Here is a 16,426-nt window from a genome sequence, read left to right as displayed (position 1 = left end):
AATTGCAGTGGCGATCATGCAATCCAGGACTTCCTTATTACCTCTTGTGGTTGTACTCAATCATTGCATCTGTCTCCCCAACTAAATACAGCCCCCTTGGGGTAGAACTGTGCCCTTTATTTCTCTCCTACACCAGCTCACGTCATCCTACTTCCAGTCTGCAAACCAAGCACAGCCGGGCCCGCACAGTAAGCAGCCTTGAGCCTCATGGCATAGCCCAGTTTTCCCCTCTCTCCGTGTCCCTGCCTGTAATAAATGGAAAGGACTGTGAAGCAACCTGCCTCACAGCCCCGGTGGAGAGTAGCCACACTGTCTTCCTGAAAGTGTGCGAAGACTAGCAGAGGCATTCATTTTGGACGTAATTCCAAGACAGAAAGGTGAGGTATTCTAAATATACTTCAGCTGGCAAGTGCTATTGAGGTACATCTAAAACCTAGTTTTAGAAGATACTAGTTTGATTTACAGGGACCCAAAACTGACGAGGAGTTGAGGACAAGGGTGGGAGAGGGGTCCCCAGTCACTTTGCTGGAAACTACAGGGTGTTTGGTAATGACCAAGTAAGGTGTGTGTCCTTCTTCATTGGTATCCTTGCTTCTTATGGGCATTTGACCTTTATAGGCTCCACTGTGGCCGCCAAGTGCATCCCCCTGCCTCTGAGTATCACCACACAGAAGTAATTCCAAGAACGTGAGGTGAAGAACCAATTCTGTGGAAATCAGTACTCTTCATACTTTCTGTGCTTTTTTTGCTGTGTGTGACTCTCAGTGGATGAGAAAAAATGAGTAGAGGAAGCTTCCATGTCATATTATATTTACATTTATTAGAGCATTCCTCTTATTTTTGTCCTCCATACCAAACCCAGGTCGTTTTTATCCATGGGCACGTGGATACAATCCTAGGGTCTACATGTTTTCTTTTCAACAATCATATGGAAAACATATATATTGGCTCTTGATTCTAAAAGAAAACCTGAAAATAAAAATTAATATTTGCTAGATTAAATATCTACAATATGTCATGTTTTTGTCATTTATCCTATTCACAAAAATATCATATTTGAAAATAATTTGTAAACTAGATTTTGCCCCTTCCCCAAATTCCTGGGTGGGTATCATCTTGCCCGAAAACAATCGTCAATTATAACTTCAATGAGTTACTCTGAGCCAAATAACTTTCAAAGCAAAATTTTAAAAGTGTAACAAGCATTTTGTGAAAAATGTTTCATGTGGAAAACACACACACACACATGTTAGATATAATGTGGGGCTCCAAATCAAGATCGCCACTGTCCATGATGGTTTTAGGAGGACCAATGATTCTAGTTTGGTCTCTACTAAAAATGTCTATTTCATTTCCCATGAAAGAGATAAGTTTCCATTTACTGTGTGTGTATGTTAAAAAAATATATACATATTTAAAATATAATTTGCCATTTTAACCATTCCATTTAATTAATTAATTAATTTTTATTTTTTTCTGAAAGATTTTATTTTTTCCTTTTTCTCCCCAAAGCCCCCGGGTACATAGTTGCGTATTCTTCGTTGTGGGTCCGTCTAGTTGTGGCATGTGGGACGCTGCCTCAGCGTGGTTTGATGAGCGGTGCCATGTCCACACCCAGGATTCGATCCGTCGAAACACTGGGCTGCCTGCAGCGGAGCACATGAACTTAACCACTCGGCCACGGGGCCAGCCCCCCATTTACTTTAAAAATAAATACAATATGGTATTTGTATAGCCAATATCATTCTTTTGGGCACTTGATCATTTCTACTCTGCTTTGTTCCTTAACTGACTTGTGTGTTTCCAGTCTTTTCTCTAAGATGGTAAACTTCTTGAGGTAGAGCCTAAGTAGCTTCTTTTCTTTTCTGAGTTATAGGGGTAAGAACAGAGCTGAGTATTTAACTGGAACGCAATAAATACTCACCACTGAGTGAAAGAACATGTGAGAAAATGACCGAAACCTTGATGAGACAGTTGATTCAAAGCTGTGCAGTCCCACCCTGGTTTTTCAAACTATTTTGTATGGGGAAAACCAATGGACCTAATTAGTTACAATGGAGGTGCTCTGGATGAGCTTAGGTAAGGAAACTGATGCCCCCCTCTGCCTCCAAGTTTCTGGAAGCCTCCCTAACTCACTCCAGACTGAAAAGAATCTCTTCCAGGGTCAAAGGACTCCTAAGAAATACGTATAACTCTTCCTGGATAAAGGACACTTCTGCTCATCTAACTCCCATCCATGTTCCTGTAGTACAGAGTTGACCACAAGCGGTAAGATACTCCCTTTCCCAGGCTAAACAATTCTTATCCCTTTAGCTTTCCCTTAGCACTCATCTGAAAACCATTAAGGGACACGTGCCTCTTCCAACTCCTTCCCTGGTTCTCACCATCTGTTTGTATTCCGGGACCCACATAAGTACACAAAAACTGAAACTGAGCCTAGGACTTGAAATCAAGCGGCTTGGGTCCAAATCCTAGCTCAGATACCAGCTGTGTGGCCTTGGACAAATTACTTAACTCCTCTGACTCTTAAGTTTTCTCTTTTGAAAAATGGGGTTGATAATATATGAGTCACAAGATATGGATTAAATGAGGCAATGTACTTGAAAACAGCACACAGTAGCTGCTCAATCATGTGTGTACATTTTAATGTAACTCAGTTATTGCTTCTGCTTCTGGTCCCCTCCTTTCCTCCATCCCTTCTGGTTCCCCATGATGCCTGATGAGCACTGTTAGCGGTTATTTCATTAACTGCTGCATGTAGTTTTGAAACATTTATTTATAGATTTGATCATATATTTATTGCTTCCTTACAGATAAAATTTGAGGTGGTATTTAGATTTATGCCATTTTCTAAGGAACTCCTTGTGAATAGCTGTAAGATTGACTTATCTGACTTGGGAACATGTTGTCTTTGCCTTGTCAAATGCTCTCAACAGAGTTCTCCTTTTCTTCTCTGTATCAGAAGTCACATAATGGCGGATATGCATGAGTTCCCTAAAGAACAATGAGGGACTTCACAGAGCTCAATTTGGGAGAATACACAAGTGTTGCTGTTATAGAGTGATATTCCCATGACACTTGTGAGTGGAAAATGAACTGGACACCAGATGAAGTGAGGAAGGCTTGAGGGGAGAGAAACTTGCTTCCAAAAGGAACAAAACAAAATGCCTCCAGCCAGGCAGAACTGAACAGGGACTCTGTAGATGGATAAGCTAGGTGAATTAACCATCCACCCCTATGTCTGCCGTCAACCCGGTGGCCACCACTGTAGGTGATGACTCTGAACTCCCCAGGACAGATCTGTTTACTGAAACATTCTTTTCTTTTTATTTGGGGGAGGGGATTAATGAGTACCTCAGTCCTTGAAATCTCTACTGACTTTCTAGTGATCATTAATTCTTTCTTCATTCAGCAAACAGGACTGAGTGACTAAATGAATGAAGTAAGTAGATCCTGGTTCACCCCAGTAGTCAACCTCAAGGGTGACAAAGTGATCCCTTGAGGATCAGCTTGGAGGAAAACTTTTCTTCTACTTTTGGCCTCATTCATTTCTTGTTCTTCACATGCTATGGTGAATGTTCAATTTCAAATTCCAAATCAATTCAATTCCATTCCAAATCTTGTGTGAGTGTATGTCGTTAGGCAGAATCCAATTCAAATCCAGAACACTAGCTTCAAGAAAATTTCAGAAATGTAGTTTGCATCTTTCTAATCTCTCTATCAACAAAGAGAATGGAAGGAATGTGAGTGAGCCAATCCAGAGTGTATGGCGCATCAGTGTAACCAGATATCACAGAGAAGATGGGCTTTGAAATAGGCCTTAAAAATGTGTAGGATTTGTTGTTAAGAGGGAAACCTTCAGAGAAGAGAATTCCTGGCTGGTGAAGAGGAAAAGGGAGCAGGGGATAATAAGAAGAATAACTTATCTGGACTGGACCAGAGTAGGCTTGCTAGGAAGGCTGTTTAGAGAAGACTAAACTTGACTCTGTAGACAGAGTGGGAGAGACATTGAAGGTCATTAAGCAAGGAAGGGAGTTTGAACAAGGTAAATTCATGCTACCATTCCTATTTTCATAATCAATATATACCTGCCAAAGGGTGATCTCCTACCCTTTGATTTTTCTCTCCTTGTTCTTAAAATCTAGCAGTAGGTTATCACTATGCTAATCACTGACGTTATTTGGCTGGTTTAATATTTTCAGAATCAGTAGGCAATCCCAGGATGTAGAGAAAGGCTTTAAAAAGCTGGAGGGAAATTATTTCTACCCTAGAATTCTATACCTAGCCAAACTATCAATCAAGCGTAAGTGCAGAATAATGACATTTTCATTCATATAAGAGCTCAAAAAAGTCACCTCCTCCTTATCTTACATATCTTTTTACCATGAAGTTTCTGAAGGTGTAAACCAAGAAAGAGGAAGATATTGGATGCCAAAAACAAGGAATCCAGTACAAGAGAAAAGCTGAGGGAATCACTGAGATAATCATAAAAAAGATCCCAACACCATAACTGCACAACAGCCCAGGGAATACCCAGTCCAGATGGAAGCAGAAGGACAGAGAGCTGTGAGACGAAAGTGTCCAGGGAAAAAATAAAACTAATAAAACTCCTAATGTATTAAACATATCAAGACAAGATTTACAACATTTAGGGATGAATTAGTGATAAGTATATAGTAAAGTAAGGAAAAGAGAGGCAATTATTAACTCCACTGAAAACAAGGAAAGTAAAGATAACAAAGGAAATGTAACCATAGAATACATATAGATCCACAGAAAGTAATTCTTTTCATAATCATAGTAAACACTAAACATTGACCCCATCAAAAATTATGATCTAACTAGGTTGTAAGCACAGGGGGCAGAGAAAGTGTTGGTGGGAAGTGAGCAAGTGTGAATGGGGTGAGGAAAAGAGATGTAAGAGAGCCCCAACCTCAGCTTCCTGTTTCAGAAGTTAGTGGGCAGGATCTAAAATTGGAATAGTAATTTCTAAAATGTAGACATAACAGCATAAGCATGTTATTTAGATAAATGGAAGTAAATCATGGAAGAAGCTGCTAAAAGATTTGAAATTGTGTCCTCTGGGGAATGTGAAAAGGGAGTTGGGAGTCAGCCCCATAGAATTACATTTTTTACTTTTAAACTATGTGCCTGTATAACTTTGATAAAAAATAATGTTTTACAAGAGCTTACAGTAAATGCGCAGACTTAGTTCTCTGATCACAGTTTCTCTGTCACCAAATCCCCTCAAAGTCTCAGACCCTTCTAGCTACTAGCTACTTGCTGGCCATTTATATCTGACCACAGACTCCCCCTGGCAAATGGGTGGCTCAGATTTTGTTGAATTCTGTTCACTACAAAATCAGAAGTTTTGGGAATCTCTTAAAATATTACCATTACCAATGGCCTCAGCTTGTCGTTTGCAGCCAAGGGAAGGCAAAAACGGCGCGCAGGGAGGCCACAGCAGTAACAGGTGTTTGAAAGGGCTGCTTTGGTTGTGGTATCCTGTAGCAGGGACAAAGCAACTGAAGAACACTGTGACTATGGGAGGAACAAAGCTGTAACACAATCTAAAAGTTAGTTTTTGTTTATGGCTTCAAATTATGTATTCTACCCCTTCGGAGCAGGCTGCAAAAATAATGGGTCATTGCTCAAGGAAACCAATAAATGGAGCTGCTTCTGGATGAAAAATCAGAAAAACCCCGTCGTATTTTCAGACCTTCCCCCGGCTGTGTTCTATCTCAGCATCCTTCCCCTGGGCTGCGTGGCTTTTGGAAGAGGGAGAGATAATCATTACCGTTCTGGAGGGAGGGAAATTTAGAAAGTGTTTCATTTTCTAAGCTCCCAGTTGCTAATGTATTAAGTTCTCTGAAAAATTCTCTTCATCATTTTTGGTGATTTTTTTTTTCTTTCTAAGCAGCATAAAGCTCCAGTAGAAGGCAAAGACATTTCCTTGTCTGAATTACTGCCACCATGAAATAGATTGAAAAGAATATATCATTTTATATCAACCAGTAGCATCCTGGTCCACGGAGGGGTGTCTCCTAAAGCTATCAAGATAGTGTCTGAGTATTAATCATTTCTCGAACAGTGAGAGCCCCAACACCAGCCAGCACCCACAAAGGCTGCAACCCCAGGGCCAGCTGCAGCTGCCCACGACAGATGCCTGCTTGGGATGCAATCTCCGACCTCTGTGACAGAGAGCACGTGCCAGCTGGCTCCTGCTATTTGGCTAAAGGGCTGCTGCCAGGCAGTGTGGCTGAGTGGGCCCTGACCTCCCCAAACCGGGGAGTCACAAAGCCCTGGTCATTACAGTTGAGAGGGCCGGGATCGGTAAGAGTGGGACGTGCGAGATTGCAGGGAACACACACATGTAAGAGTGTGCACTAAATATGTGTAATCAAATACTCCTGGTTGTGCACACACACTCAAATAATGCAGGCTGGCCCCAGGTGAAGCTGCACAGCACAGTGGCTAAGAGCACAGCTTTAGAATGAGACTGGATTCAGCAGTCCGCTCTTAGCTACTTTTCTAAACCTCTGTTTTCTCATCAGTAAAATGGGGATAATCATAGTATCCACATCAGAGGCTTTTACAAGGATTAAATGAAGCTCGAGCCCAGTACCTTGCACATAAAAAAAATTCCATTGGCATTGGCTACTGTTATCAGTAATAAAAAATTGAAATTTACAAATGGGTACATTTAGCCAGTAGCTGATAAACATATATACTGATGGTGACAAACATTTGTGGACCAAAGAATTCTTCCCTTCTGTAGGAAAGAGTCTTTCCAAAACCTTCTGAGGGGAGGAGGCTCCTGGTACTTTTAAGACCGTTATCTATTTTTGGATCACAAAGTATCTGACAGAAAGGTTGGAGCTGTGAGGTCAGAGAGGCTCCATAAGACATTAAATAGAAGAACTCTGAGACGATAAGGTGTGACTTAATGGAGAAGTAGGATTTGCTTTGTAAACATTCCTTTTACACCCTGCCCGAGGAGCATGGCCAGGAGTTTGGGGAGAAGGACCATAGGAACCCAGGACATCCCACCGTCTGTGCTCTACCTGAAGGCAATTTTCTCCTGTAAATAACAGTTTGGCAGCCAAAAGGCAAACTAATGGGTCCCTTTGGTGGCTTTGATAAATTCTCCCTTCGTTGTGAGGACGGGCTGCCTCCAACCCTTGCCCTGAATGAGAAATGGTCCAAACAGCTGAGTATCTGATTGGACCGTCTCCTTCCTCTGAGGAGAGATTCCCCGTACCCGACTCTCCCTGCCTCACCCCAGCCCCAGGGAGGATTCTGGGAGGACCCTCCCACTTCCTCCAGAGCTCAGGCCATGGTTCCCTGGTGTTGTACCCTCTTTCTACCCACAGCACTATGTGCAGCCAGGGCCCAGGTGCCAGTGGAGGAGGGGGAGAGATTTTCTTTTTGGTGCCAGCCAGCAAAATGGACTTTAAAGCATCTGGCAGCCGCTGGGAAAAGAGGTAGTCATAGTCATGTTACATGGTTATATAAGTTACACAGTTACATTAGTAACAGGACAGGTAGCCTTGCTTGTGGGCTTCCTGGCCAAGTCTTTCTCAGCCCATATAGTCATTGGATCTGGGCACCCCAGCCTCTACAGGGTAGCTGTTACTGGCCCCATTTTACATGTGACGAGATTAGGGTTATGTGATGAAAGGGGATACAAACTAGTTAAGGATGTGACATCTCTTGGCCTCCTGCCCACAGGTTTTTTCACTTCATGGGACCCAGATGCAAAACAAGCACCTTTCCTATTAAGGGCACCTCTGGCAAGTCCAGGCTGGGATTGTGAAAGGAATTCACATTATAGTTCCTGCCAGCAGGACATTTATAAGCCACCAGGTGAAACAGAACAAAATATACTGAAGGATAACTGACGATTATTACTGAGCAAATGATAGCAGGGCCTCAGACGAACGGTGCGTGTGCAAGTGGGCATACAGTAGGAGCAAAGCAGAGCCACCGTCTGCGCTCGGGAGCTGACGTTCTCAGTAATGCGAGAAGGCAAGTAGGGAAAGCGGGTCAGACCACGGACTGGCGCACAGAGGGGGCTTGCACGGGGCCGAGCCGGGGCAGGCTTGAGGAAGCAGAGCAGTTTGAACTGGGCTTTGAAGAAGAGCTGAGTGGTGAGAAGCTTCCAGCAGTAGGTCAACCTTCTGGGACTAGAAGGTTCTTGTGAGAAAGAAGTGGATGATGCGTGAAGAAAGGTTATCAGGACCACACTGAGGAAGGCCTGAGGGGCAGGCGCGATGTTTGACCGCCGTCCTGCGGGCATTGAGGGGTCTCTGAAATTTCCCAGCAGGGGCGTGGAGTTGGCGCAGTGCCCGGAAGGGGATGGGGGCGGGGAGTCAGAGGAAGGGGTTGATGAGCCGAGAAAAGGAGAGGGCTGAAGGAGAGGTGAGTTTACCTGAGGGCGGTGAGCAGGGCTCTGCGGTCAAGTGGACCTGGATGGCAACCCTGGGGGCGATCCTGGACACTGACTGCTTCTCTGGACCTCGGTAACAGTACTCTAAAATGTAGGCAAAAATGTAAATACTAGAGGAACCTGCCTCTTGCTCAGAAGTTTATGTGGATGCAAAAGGCTTAGGGCAGTGCCTGGCGCGTACAGGAGGTATTCCAAGGACGAGGACAACTGCTATTATTATTTTTATTAGTGTGGGGCAAAGGAGAGGGAGGCGTTAATGACATGAAACTATGATCTAAGAACCTGAAAGTCGGAGAGGTGTGGACCAAGATGGGCGACAGGCTCAGTATGCCCCCTGGGGAGGTGGAGGAGGGTCCAACCGTCCAAGGCTGCTGCCTCTGCGGGTAGAGACCCCACCCTGTCCGCTCGAGCCCTCCCTTCTTTTCTCCTGAATCCCACCTGCCTCCGGCTTCTAGAAATCAGATTTCATTTCCAGAAGAAATGACCTTGTGGCTTTTGGGGGGTGTCTAATTCCACACGGAAAGACTTCACCCTTTCTTATGGTGTCCCCCCCATACAAGGCTGGGGTGTGGGTAGTGAGGGAGGGCGTCGGCGGAGCCTGGAAACTCGGCACCAAGGCAGCTCTCCACCCATGGCATGGTGCTCAGAGGCAGCCGGAGCGCCAGGCCGAGGGCTTTCCCTGTGAGAGTCAGTTTCAAATATGAGGTTGATTTTATTTTCCCCCGTTGCAATTAACTGAGAAAAATATTTCAAAGCTGTATAATTAAAGGCCGGCGTTTTATTAGGGTTTAAAATAGTCGCTATGAAATTTGCTCCTGCCACTGGTAATTACAACGTACATCTTAATATCCCCCTGCTTGCCAGCCCCGAGATAACAGCGCTGTGTGCGCTGCATTTGGCTCTGCAGAGAAGGTAAAATCCTTATCTTATCTCCATCTGCACACAACAACCAGCCTCTCTTCCAATTCAACCCTAATCTTCTTAGTAAATAATACTGATATTTTTCACCATCACAAAATGGAGCTGGTGCCAGATTCTCACTGATAACACTTCTCGTTTACACACCATTCTCTGTCAAAATCGGCCCGATTTTTCTTAATCTCTTTAACTTATCAAAAAATACTTTTTACATTCAGCCATAGTAAGTTCTTTTCTACCAAATAATAATATTATAAATAAATCCCTTTGCCTACAGCTGACTCACTGAAAAGATACTTGGCTCCTCATTCTCTTCGTGAATGGGAAATTGTTCTGCTCTTCCGTTTTCCTCCAAGTTTGCGGTCCACACCAAGGGAATTGTTCCCAGGCAGGCCCTGAGCCATCTTTGTATCTCATAGGGGGTCAGCTTGGTCCACGACAGGCGAGGTCGCTCTTTATTTTCGTAGTCCTGCTCGTGATGGGCTTCCCCCACCCCCACCTCCATCATCCTCCAGCTCTGCCACCCAGGAAAAATGCAGCGACTTTGGGCACATCCTGACAGGCTCCTCTCCAGCCTACAGACCTCCCCACGCTGGGACAGGCCTCGTGCACAACCTCGTCTTGGCAGAAACTGGGGCCCAATTGCTTTCTCCTGCCACTTTTCAGTGTGAGTCTCAGAATTGTCACACAACCGGGGGAGCCAAAACTATGAAATGTTCATCACACGGTAGGTATTTATTGAGCACTTACTGTTTGCCCATTCCAGGCTTAGCCTGCTAGGGATTCCAGAGATGGAAAAGCACAGTTTCGGCCCACCAGGAGCACATCACGTACATAGTAGGCTCTCTTCAGGCAGGAGGAAAACTTCCAGTGTAGGAGGGCTGGGGTTTCAGAAATTTAAGACGTTGTAGGAAAAATAGGATTGGGGCAAGGAGGTTGAGAATGAACCCTCGGAAGCCTTTTGAATATTTGTGTAATCACTAAGAAAAAGCAGAAAGAAGGAGATAGTAACAAAGACACTATCAATAACATTTTACACAGTTCAAATTAATAGGAATCGGTGCTGTCCTGGGAGATTCCAATTTCCATTTCCAATTTCCTTGTTCACTAGAAAGTTTCTATGATTTCCCTCTCCCGCAGTTTCCATAATATGCTTGTAAATTTGCTTTGCTTTGTTGCAGATAATGCCCACCTAAGGGGTTTTATTTTCTGTGTCTGTCCTCCTTCCAGACGTCCAGTGCTTTCCCATTCTGTGACTCCCCGTCATGAGCAGCCGGCTCCTGTCTCTGGGGCCTTGACTCCCAGGGTGGGAGTTCTCCCTCCGCTAAGACGCTGATGAATCCAGGCGCTTGCGACAGCCCAAACTGGGAGTGCCCTCTGTTTAGGCATTTCTCATTCCCATGTGGTCCCTAAATACCCAGGACTGTGGGATGTGGGCTCTGTTCATGGTACACATCTTGCCAAAGCGTGTGGCCTCAGTTCCTCTGTCCCATGTGTCTGCCGCCCTCAAGCCAAGGAAGTGCGAATCCTTGGCTCTGTTTGTGTCCCTTATCTTCCTTTTCTTTTCCAGGTGACATTGAAAACCTTCCCATTTTTTTCTCATCCGTCTGCCTCACCTCCCCTTTATATTCCTGATATCCAATTGCCCCATCATCTAGGAGGCAGGCAAGTATAGTTATTAAGACTCAATCAGAACAGGCCTGGATTTCAGTCTTTCTGCCACTTGCCTGCTGTGTGAATCTGGGCTTCAATTTCTTTACCTGTAAAATGGACATGATAATAAACCTATCTCATAGGACCAATGTAAATTATCTTATAATATAATTTAATACTCTATAAATGTACCTGGATCATAGTAAAGGCTCAATAAATGATAGCTAGCTTAATAATATTAATTAGAACTCAAAGAAGAAAGATAACAGCGTGGATGTCCTTGGCTGAGAATCTATCCAGAGTCGCAGAACATGGTGAGAGCTGACCACAGAAGGCCAGGCAAGTTCTCTAAAGAGGCCTCTTGGTGTTTTGGTTTGTGGATAACTTCAGAAGCTTGGTGTTTGCTGGACCCACTGACCTCTTGGGAACAGCATGAAGAGCACAAACCGTTCAATAAACAACTTTGTGCCCTGATTAATAATAAATAATAAAGACCAAAAAAATGTGCAAAATTTATTTTTTAAAGTGAAATTCTTCCTGACCATTCCAAGAGGTCAGTTTAACCCAAATGTTGTCTACAGAGCTCTCCAAGATCTCGGGGCTGCTGTTTACATGGGCCTGGCAGGTGTTTGTGGTGAAAAACAGCTAAATGGAGAAGGATCTTGGTGCCAGAGCTGCCCACTTCTCCATCTTTGAGGGGCTCTCACCCTTCAGTGCAGCTGCCCTGTTGGTTCACTTGTGTCACCTCTCCAGCTGCTCCTCTGAGACTCCCTCCTCAGCCGTGTTAGACCCACGCGATTTAAGCAGAAGGTAATCCAGTGTCACTCGCTAGCAGTTGTGTTTGGACATGTGACAAGTGCTTACTGTGCACCAGGCACTGTGCTGGCCTCTTTACATATCCTCTCATTTAATCTCCCAATGACCCTGCTAGGCAAGTACCCGCTTGGTCCCCTACCATCACCAAGCTTGTCCCCTCCAACTAGATTCAACCCTCTACTGGTTCCCTGGAGATTTTTTTCCATCACTGAAGACCTGCCATGTCCCATGGAGAAAGGACTTTGAGACTTTCTCTAACCCCCATAGCCCCTCCCTCCCTGACCTCTAGTCACTGTGACATTGTTATTTCATTGGAAGGTGTGCGTTGTACTTCTTTCCAGCAAGATTCTGAGGCCCATTAGGGCACAGATCACACCGCATAATCATCGGCCTCTAGGGCTGAAGTTGTGTATATGAGATATCATTATATCCAGCTCCTCATTTTGTAGATGAGGAGACAGAAGTCTGTAGAGTTGGAATATGCTTCCTTTCATGTTCCCCATGACTTCCTGCATTGGGTGAGTACACAGTAAATGCTCAATAAATGCCAAGGCCATCTGTTTGGCTCCGGTGTTTACTATGAAATCCGTGGTGCAGCCTTCGTCTAGCACCTATTTTAAATGACTGTGTTCACAATATACACAACACACAGGTATCCCACTTTAAGAAAACCTCATATGCCGACTTCCTGAACCAGATAAACTAACATGAATTATTCATTCTGAAAAGCAGAGTTCCTTTAAATAGCTACTATCTTTATGAGAACATTGGGTTTTAACACTGAATTTCAACTGAGCTTTTCAGCCACATGTCAAATTGCAGAGAAGGCTGCCTCGTGCATCACTTGCCTCGCAGACCAAATGGATCTTGGAACAAGCCAATGGGCCAGCAGATTTGCCCCTGAGTCTGAACCTTACTTGGTGAGTCATTCCCGAACGCAGGCGGGCTGAATGATTGGCAGGCAGCTGTGGGTATGTGGATCCCACAGCTCTGGGAGCCACATTTCTGGGTAAAAAGATGGGAGATGCGAGTCCTGCCACACTGCTGCTGGCTCTCCAGTCAGTGGAGCAGACTCAGGCCAAGGATGCTGCCCACTGCCTTCCTTGGGTAGCCGTTGGTAATCCCGGGCTCGCCACTGACATGTCCCCTCCCCTCCATGTCCCCTCTCTCTCTCATTCTGTGTGAATATGTATGGAGGGGGAAGTAGCCAAGTAACAGTATTAAATATAGATTACCTCTTATTTGGGAGGTTCTTTAATGTTCATATGAAAAAGGCCCTGGGCCCTTTAAGAAGTCAGGAGGTAAACTGGGAGCTCTTGCAAGCACACATAGAGCAATTCCGAGGTTAGTTAGAAGTAAACTGCTGACACCAGGACATCAGGTGCCTCTATGAATTCCCTGCCCTCCTCTGTTGTCCACCCTGGAAGAAAGCCTATTCTGTTGGGCCCAAGTTACCAGAAATAGACCCCACTGTTGACCTGATTGCTGGAGCCCTCAGGGTAAACACGAGACCTGAGGAATAAATCAGTCTCCAGAGGCCTACCGACCCTTGCCAGGGACTGCAGATGACCCAGCATCCTCTAGGACCTGACCCTGAGAAGACCTTATGTGAAATCTGCCTCTTCCAGGCAGCCTTCCTTGCTTGGTGCCACTTGCCCTCTGCTCGCATTCTCCCTCTGTGAACCTTTCTACATCTTGAATTTAGTCTGTACTGGAGTGTTTCACACTCACTCCCATGTTGTTCCGTGGTTATTCCCTACTATTCCATGTGGTTATGTGTTATTTACTCAAGTAGATCATAAGCTTAGTAATAATAGTAATAGCGAACATTTATTAAATGACTCTTAGGGGCCAGACACTGTGCTTAGCACTTGGCATATATAATCTCGTTTAATCCTCAAACAACCCCAAAGGTAGCTATTATGTTCCCATTTTACAGATGATGAAACTGAGGCTTAAAGTAGGTAAGTAACTGAGCACTACACTACACTTTCGTCCCACCGCTCCAGGTGCCAGCTCTTCCCTTGCCTCCCACCCAAGGCCCTACACATCACACTTACTTGCCAAATGCCACTAACCAGGAGCCACACTGTGTCTCCCCAATCCAGGGGGCTCGGAGCCCAGATTCACGGGTGTCGAGATGCGTCTTCTCGTGGACATGTTGTGGGTGGTGGAGCCGTTGCGTCTCTCTGCCCTGCTCCTCCTCGTGCACCGGCCCGCCGCAAGTTCCAGGATAGTGAGGATTATAGGGCCATGAGGTGGGCGCTCAGACATGCCTAGAAAGCAGGCTCTGCTTACACTGAAGAAACACTTTCCAAAAATGAGAGGCCGCAAAATGGCTGGAGTCATTGATGTGTCCTCTGAGGCAGCCCCAGTCCGGGAATGCTGGTCAGCGTGCTGGGGACGCTCTCACAGTCAAGGGCAGAACCTCCGAGCACAGGCTTTCCCTGCCTAACACGGACCCGCCCTGCGTGTGGCAGCCTTAATTGGGCCCTTGTTTATTATTGTAATGAGGATCCCTTTTCTAATGTGTTTTTTCTAGCCTTCATGTGGCTCAACTGTTATTTTTCTCACTTGACTTTTTTTTGCCTATGAAATGTTTTGGATAAATATGCAGCTGAAATGGCTCGTTACTGACTGTGTACATTTTTAGTTGAATGAAAAGTAAAGAAATACAGCATTTCGCATATAAAATATTCTGTTAATGTTATATAATTTGGCTGCGGAGTATCATTTTGCTTTTATGAAAGGGTTTGGTGAAACCCTCAGGAATAGCAGATGGCTAACACGCAGTAATTATCGGTTACTAAATATCACTTATATCATACTGATCTATTCATACAAGTCTAACCACACTAAATGTATATTTTTTTAAAAAGACAATATGTAACATGAGTGCTTGAAACAACAGCAGGACTTAAGTAAAATGCAGGAACCCGTCTAAGGTGTAAGCGATTCTAAGGACCCTGTTTGGGCTGCCGCAGCCCCCTCCCCATCACACATTGCCCTCTGCTCCGGGTTTTTAGGGGAGCTGGGCTCTGCCCGCAAGCAGCTGGTCAGGGCGGGAATACAAGGAGAGATGTCGTGTCGAGGTCAGCATGTGAGCAGATGTTTTGAATTCTCTGCTCCGAAGCTGATGTTTAGGACCAGCCATGACTACCATTCTCGGCATAATGTCTATTTGGCTGTGAGTCAGTGAGGACTCAGAGACCCCAGGACGGAACCTGAGTTGGTGCAACAATGAAGCACTCTATAGACCTTGAATTACACATGAGCCCTCTGCTTGATGCCAGGTCCACAGGTGATTTTCATTCCCCAGATGACTCCCCTTGAAGCTCACAGACCTTCCAGGTCCCCGCCCCCCCCCCCCCCCCCCCCCCACACACTTCCCATCACTCTGTTCCCAGGGAATGAAGACCCGGTCCAGGCAGCTCAAGTAACTACCATGTTGGAAAAACCAATCTGCAGTACACGGTAAGTGCCTAATCAATGGTGGCTGCCTCACTGGTGCAGAGAAGGTGCTTCAAAACTACCTCAAAGGGTTTTGCGGTTGCCTGCTGGTTTCAGATTAGCAAAGCTAGGTGGCAAATAGGTTTCAATTCTGGGACCAATTCTGATCAATCAGGAGGGGCTTCTTGGAACTGCACTTGAGTCCCCATCTGAGAAAAGGGGTGCTGTAGTCATTTAGTAACGTCTGTCATACACGTGGGCATGAGGGAAGAGCAACATTTTGTTGCATATTTGATAATTCAGCTTGTTATAGATGAAATGGTCGTGTCTCCTCAAAATTCACATGTTGAAACTTAATCCCCAGTGAGATGGCATTTGGAGGTGGGGCCTCTGGGAGGTGATTAGGTCATGAGAGTAGAGCCCTCATGAATGGGATTAGTGCTCTTAAAAAAGAGGCCCCAGAGAGTTCCTTTGCCCCTTCTGCCATGTGAGGACAGAGAGAGAAGATGATCATCTATGAACCAAAAAGTGGTCTTCACCAGACGCTGAACGTACCAGCACCTTGATCTTGGACTTCCCAGCCTCCAAACCTGTGAGAAATGAATTTCTCTTGTTTAGAAGCCACCCAGTCTATGGTATTTTCTTATGGCAGCCCAAACACAGCTCTGCTTATCCTTAGATCTCGCCTCATTGTCACCTCCTCAAGAAAGCCTGCCCTGACTTCTCAGCAACATAGCACAGCGCTTGAAAGTACCGGCTCTGAGGCCCAGCGTCAGGGTTTGTACTCTGACCTTGCTGGTTTCTAGCTTTGTGACCTTGAGCAAATCATTTTACTTCTTTATGCTGCAGTTTGGTCTTCTGTAAAATGGGACCAATAATAGCACCTACCTCAGACAATCATTGTGAATTTTAAATAAGTTGAGACGTTGATATCACCTGTAAGTGTCAGACACGGAGTTAAGGTCTCCTTAAGATTTAGCTGGCTATCATTAGGGCCAGGCTCTCTCTAGTGCCACGATTGCTTAATTGTCCTAATCCAGTTGTATTTTACATTTGCAATGAGGGCGTTTGGTTAATGTCTGCTTCTCCTCACCGTTGTATGCCCAGTAAATAGGAATGGACGACTTCCTGGGCTGGTGG

At 45.1% G+C, this 16,426-nt stretch overlaps 1 long non-coding RNA gene across 2 annotated transcripts in view; it reads right to left on the bottom strand.

The window, feature by feature from the left end:
- LOC138917871 (uncharacterized) overlaps positions 1 to 14,253 on the bottom strand; it is a 28,999-nt gene extending 14,746 nt beyond the window's left edge. Inside the window, exons 1-3 of one of the 2 annotated variants that reach the window (XR_011426463.1) lie at positions 13,897 to 14,253; positions 10,118 to 10,347; positions 8,432 to 8,533 (exon numbers count right to left, since the gene is read on the bottom strand). This is a non-coding gene — a long non-coding RNA (uncharacterized lncRNA). The remainder of the gene's footprint in view (positions 1 to 8,431; positions 8,534 to 10,117; positions 10,348 to 13,896) is intronic. The other variant, XR_011426464.1, reaches the window with a different exon arrangement.
- Between the last annotated feature and the right edge of the window lie 2,173 nt (positions 14,254 to 16,426).

Source organism: Equus caballus, chromosome 15, assembly GCF_041296265.1.
Source record: "Equus caballus isolate H_3958 breed thoroughbred chromosome 15, TB-T2T, whole genome shotgun sequence".
In the NCBI taxonomy this organism is placed as follows: domain Eukaryota; kingdom Metazoa; phylum Chordata; class Mammalia; order Perissodactyla; family Equidae; genus Equus; species Equus caballus.
Note: the sequence above shows the minus strand (reverse complement) of the source record. Positions and strands in the feature narration are given on the sequence as shown.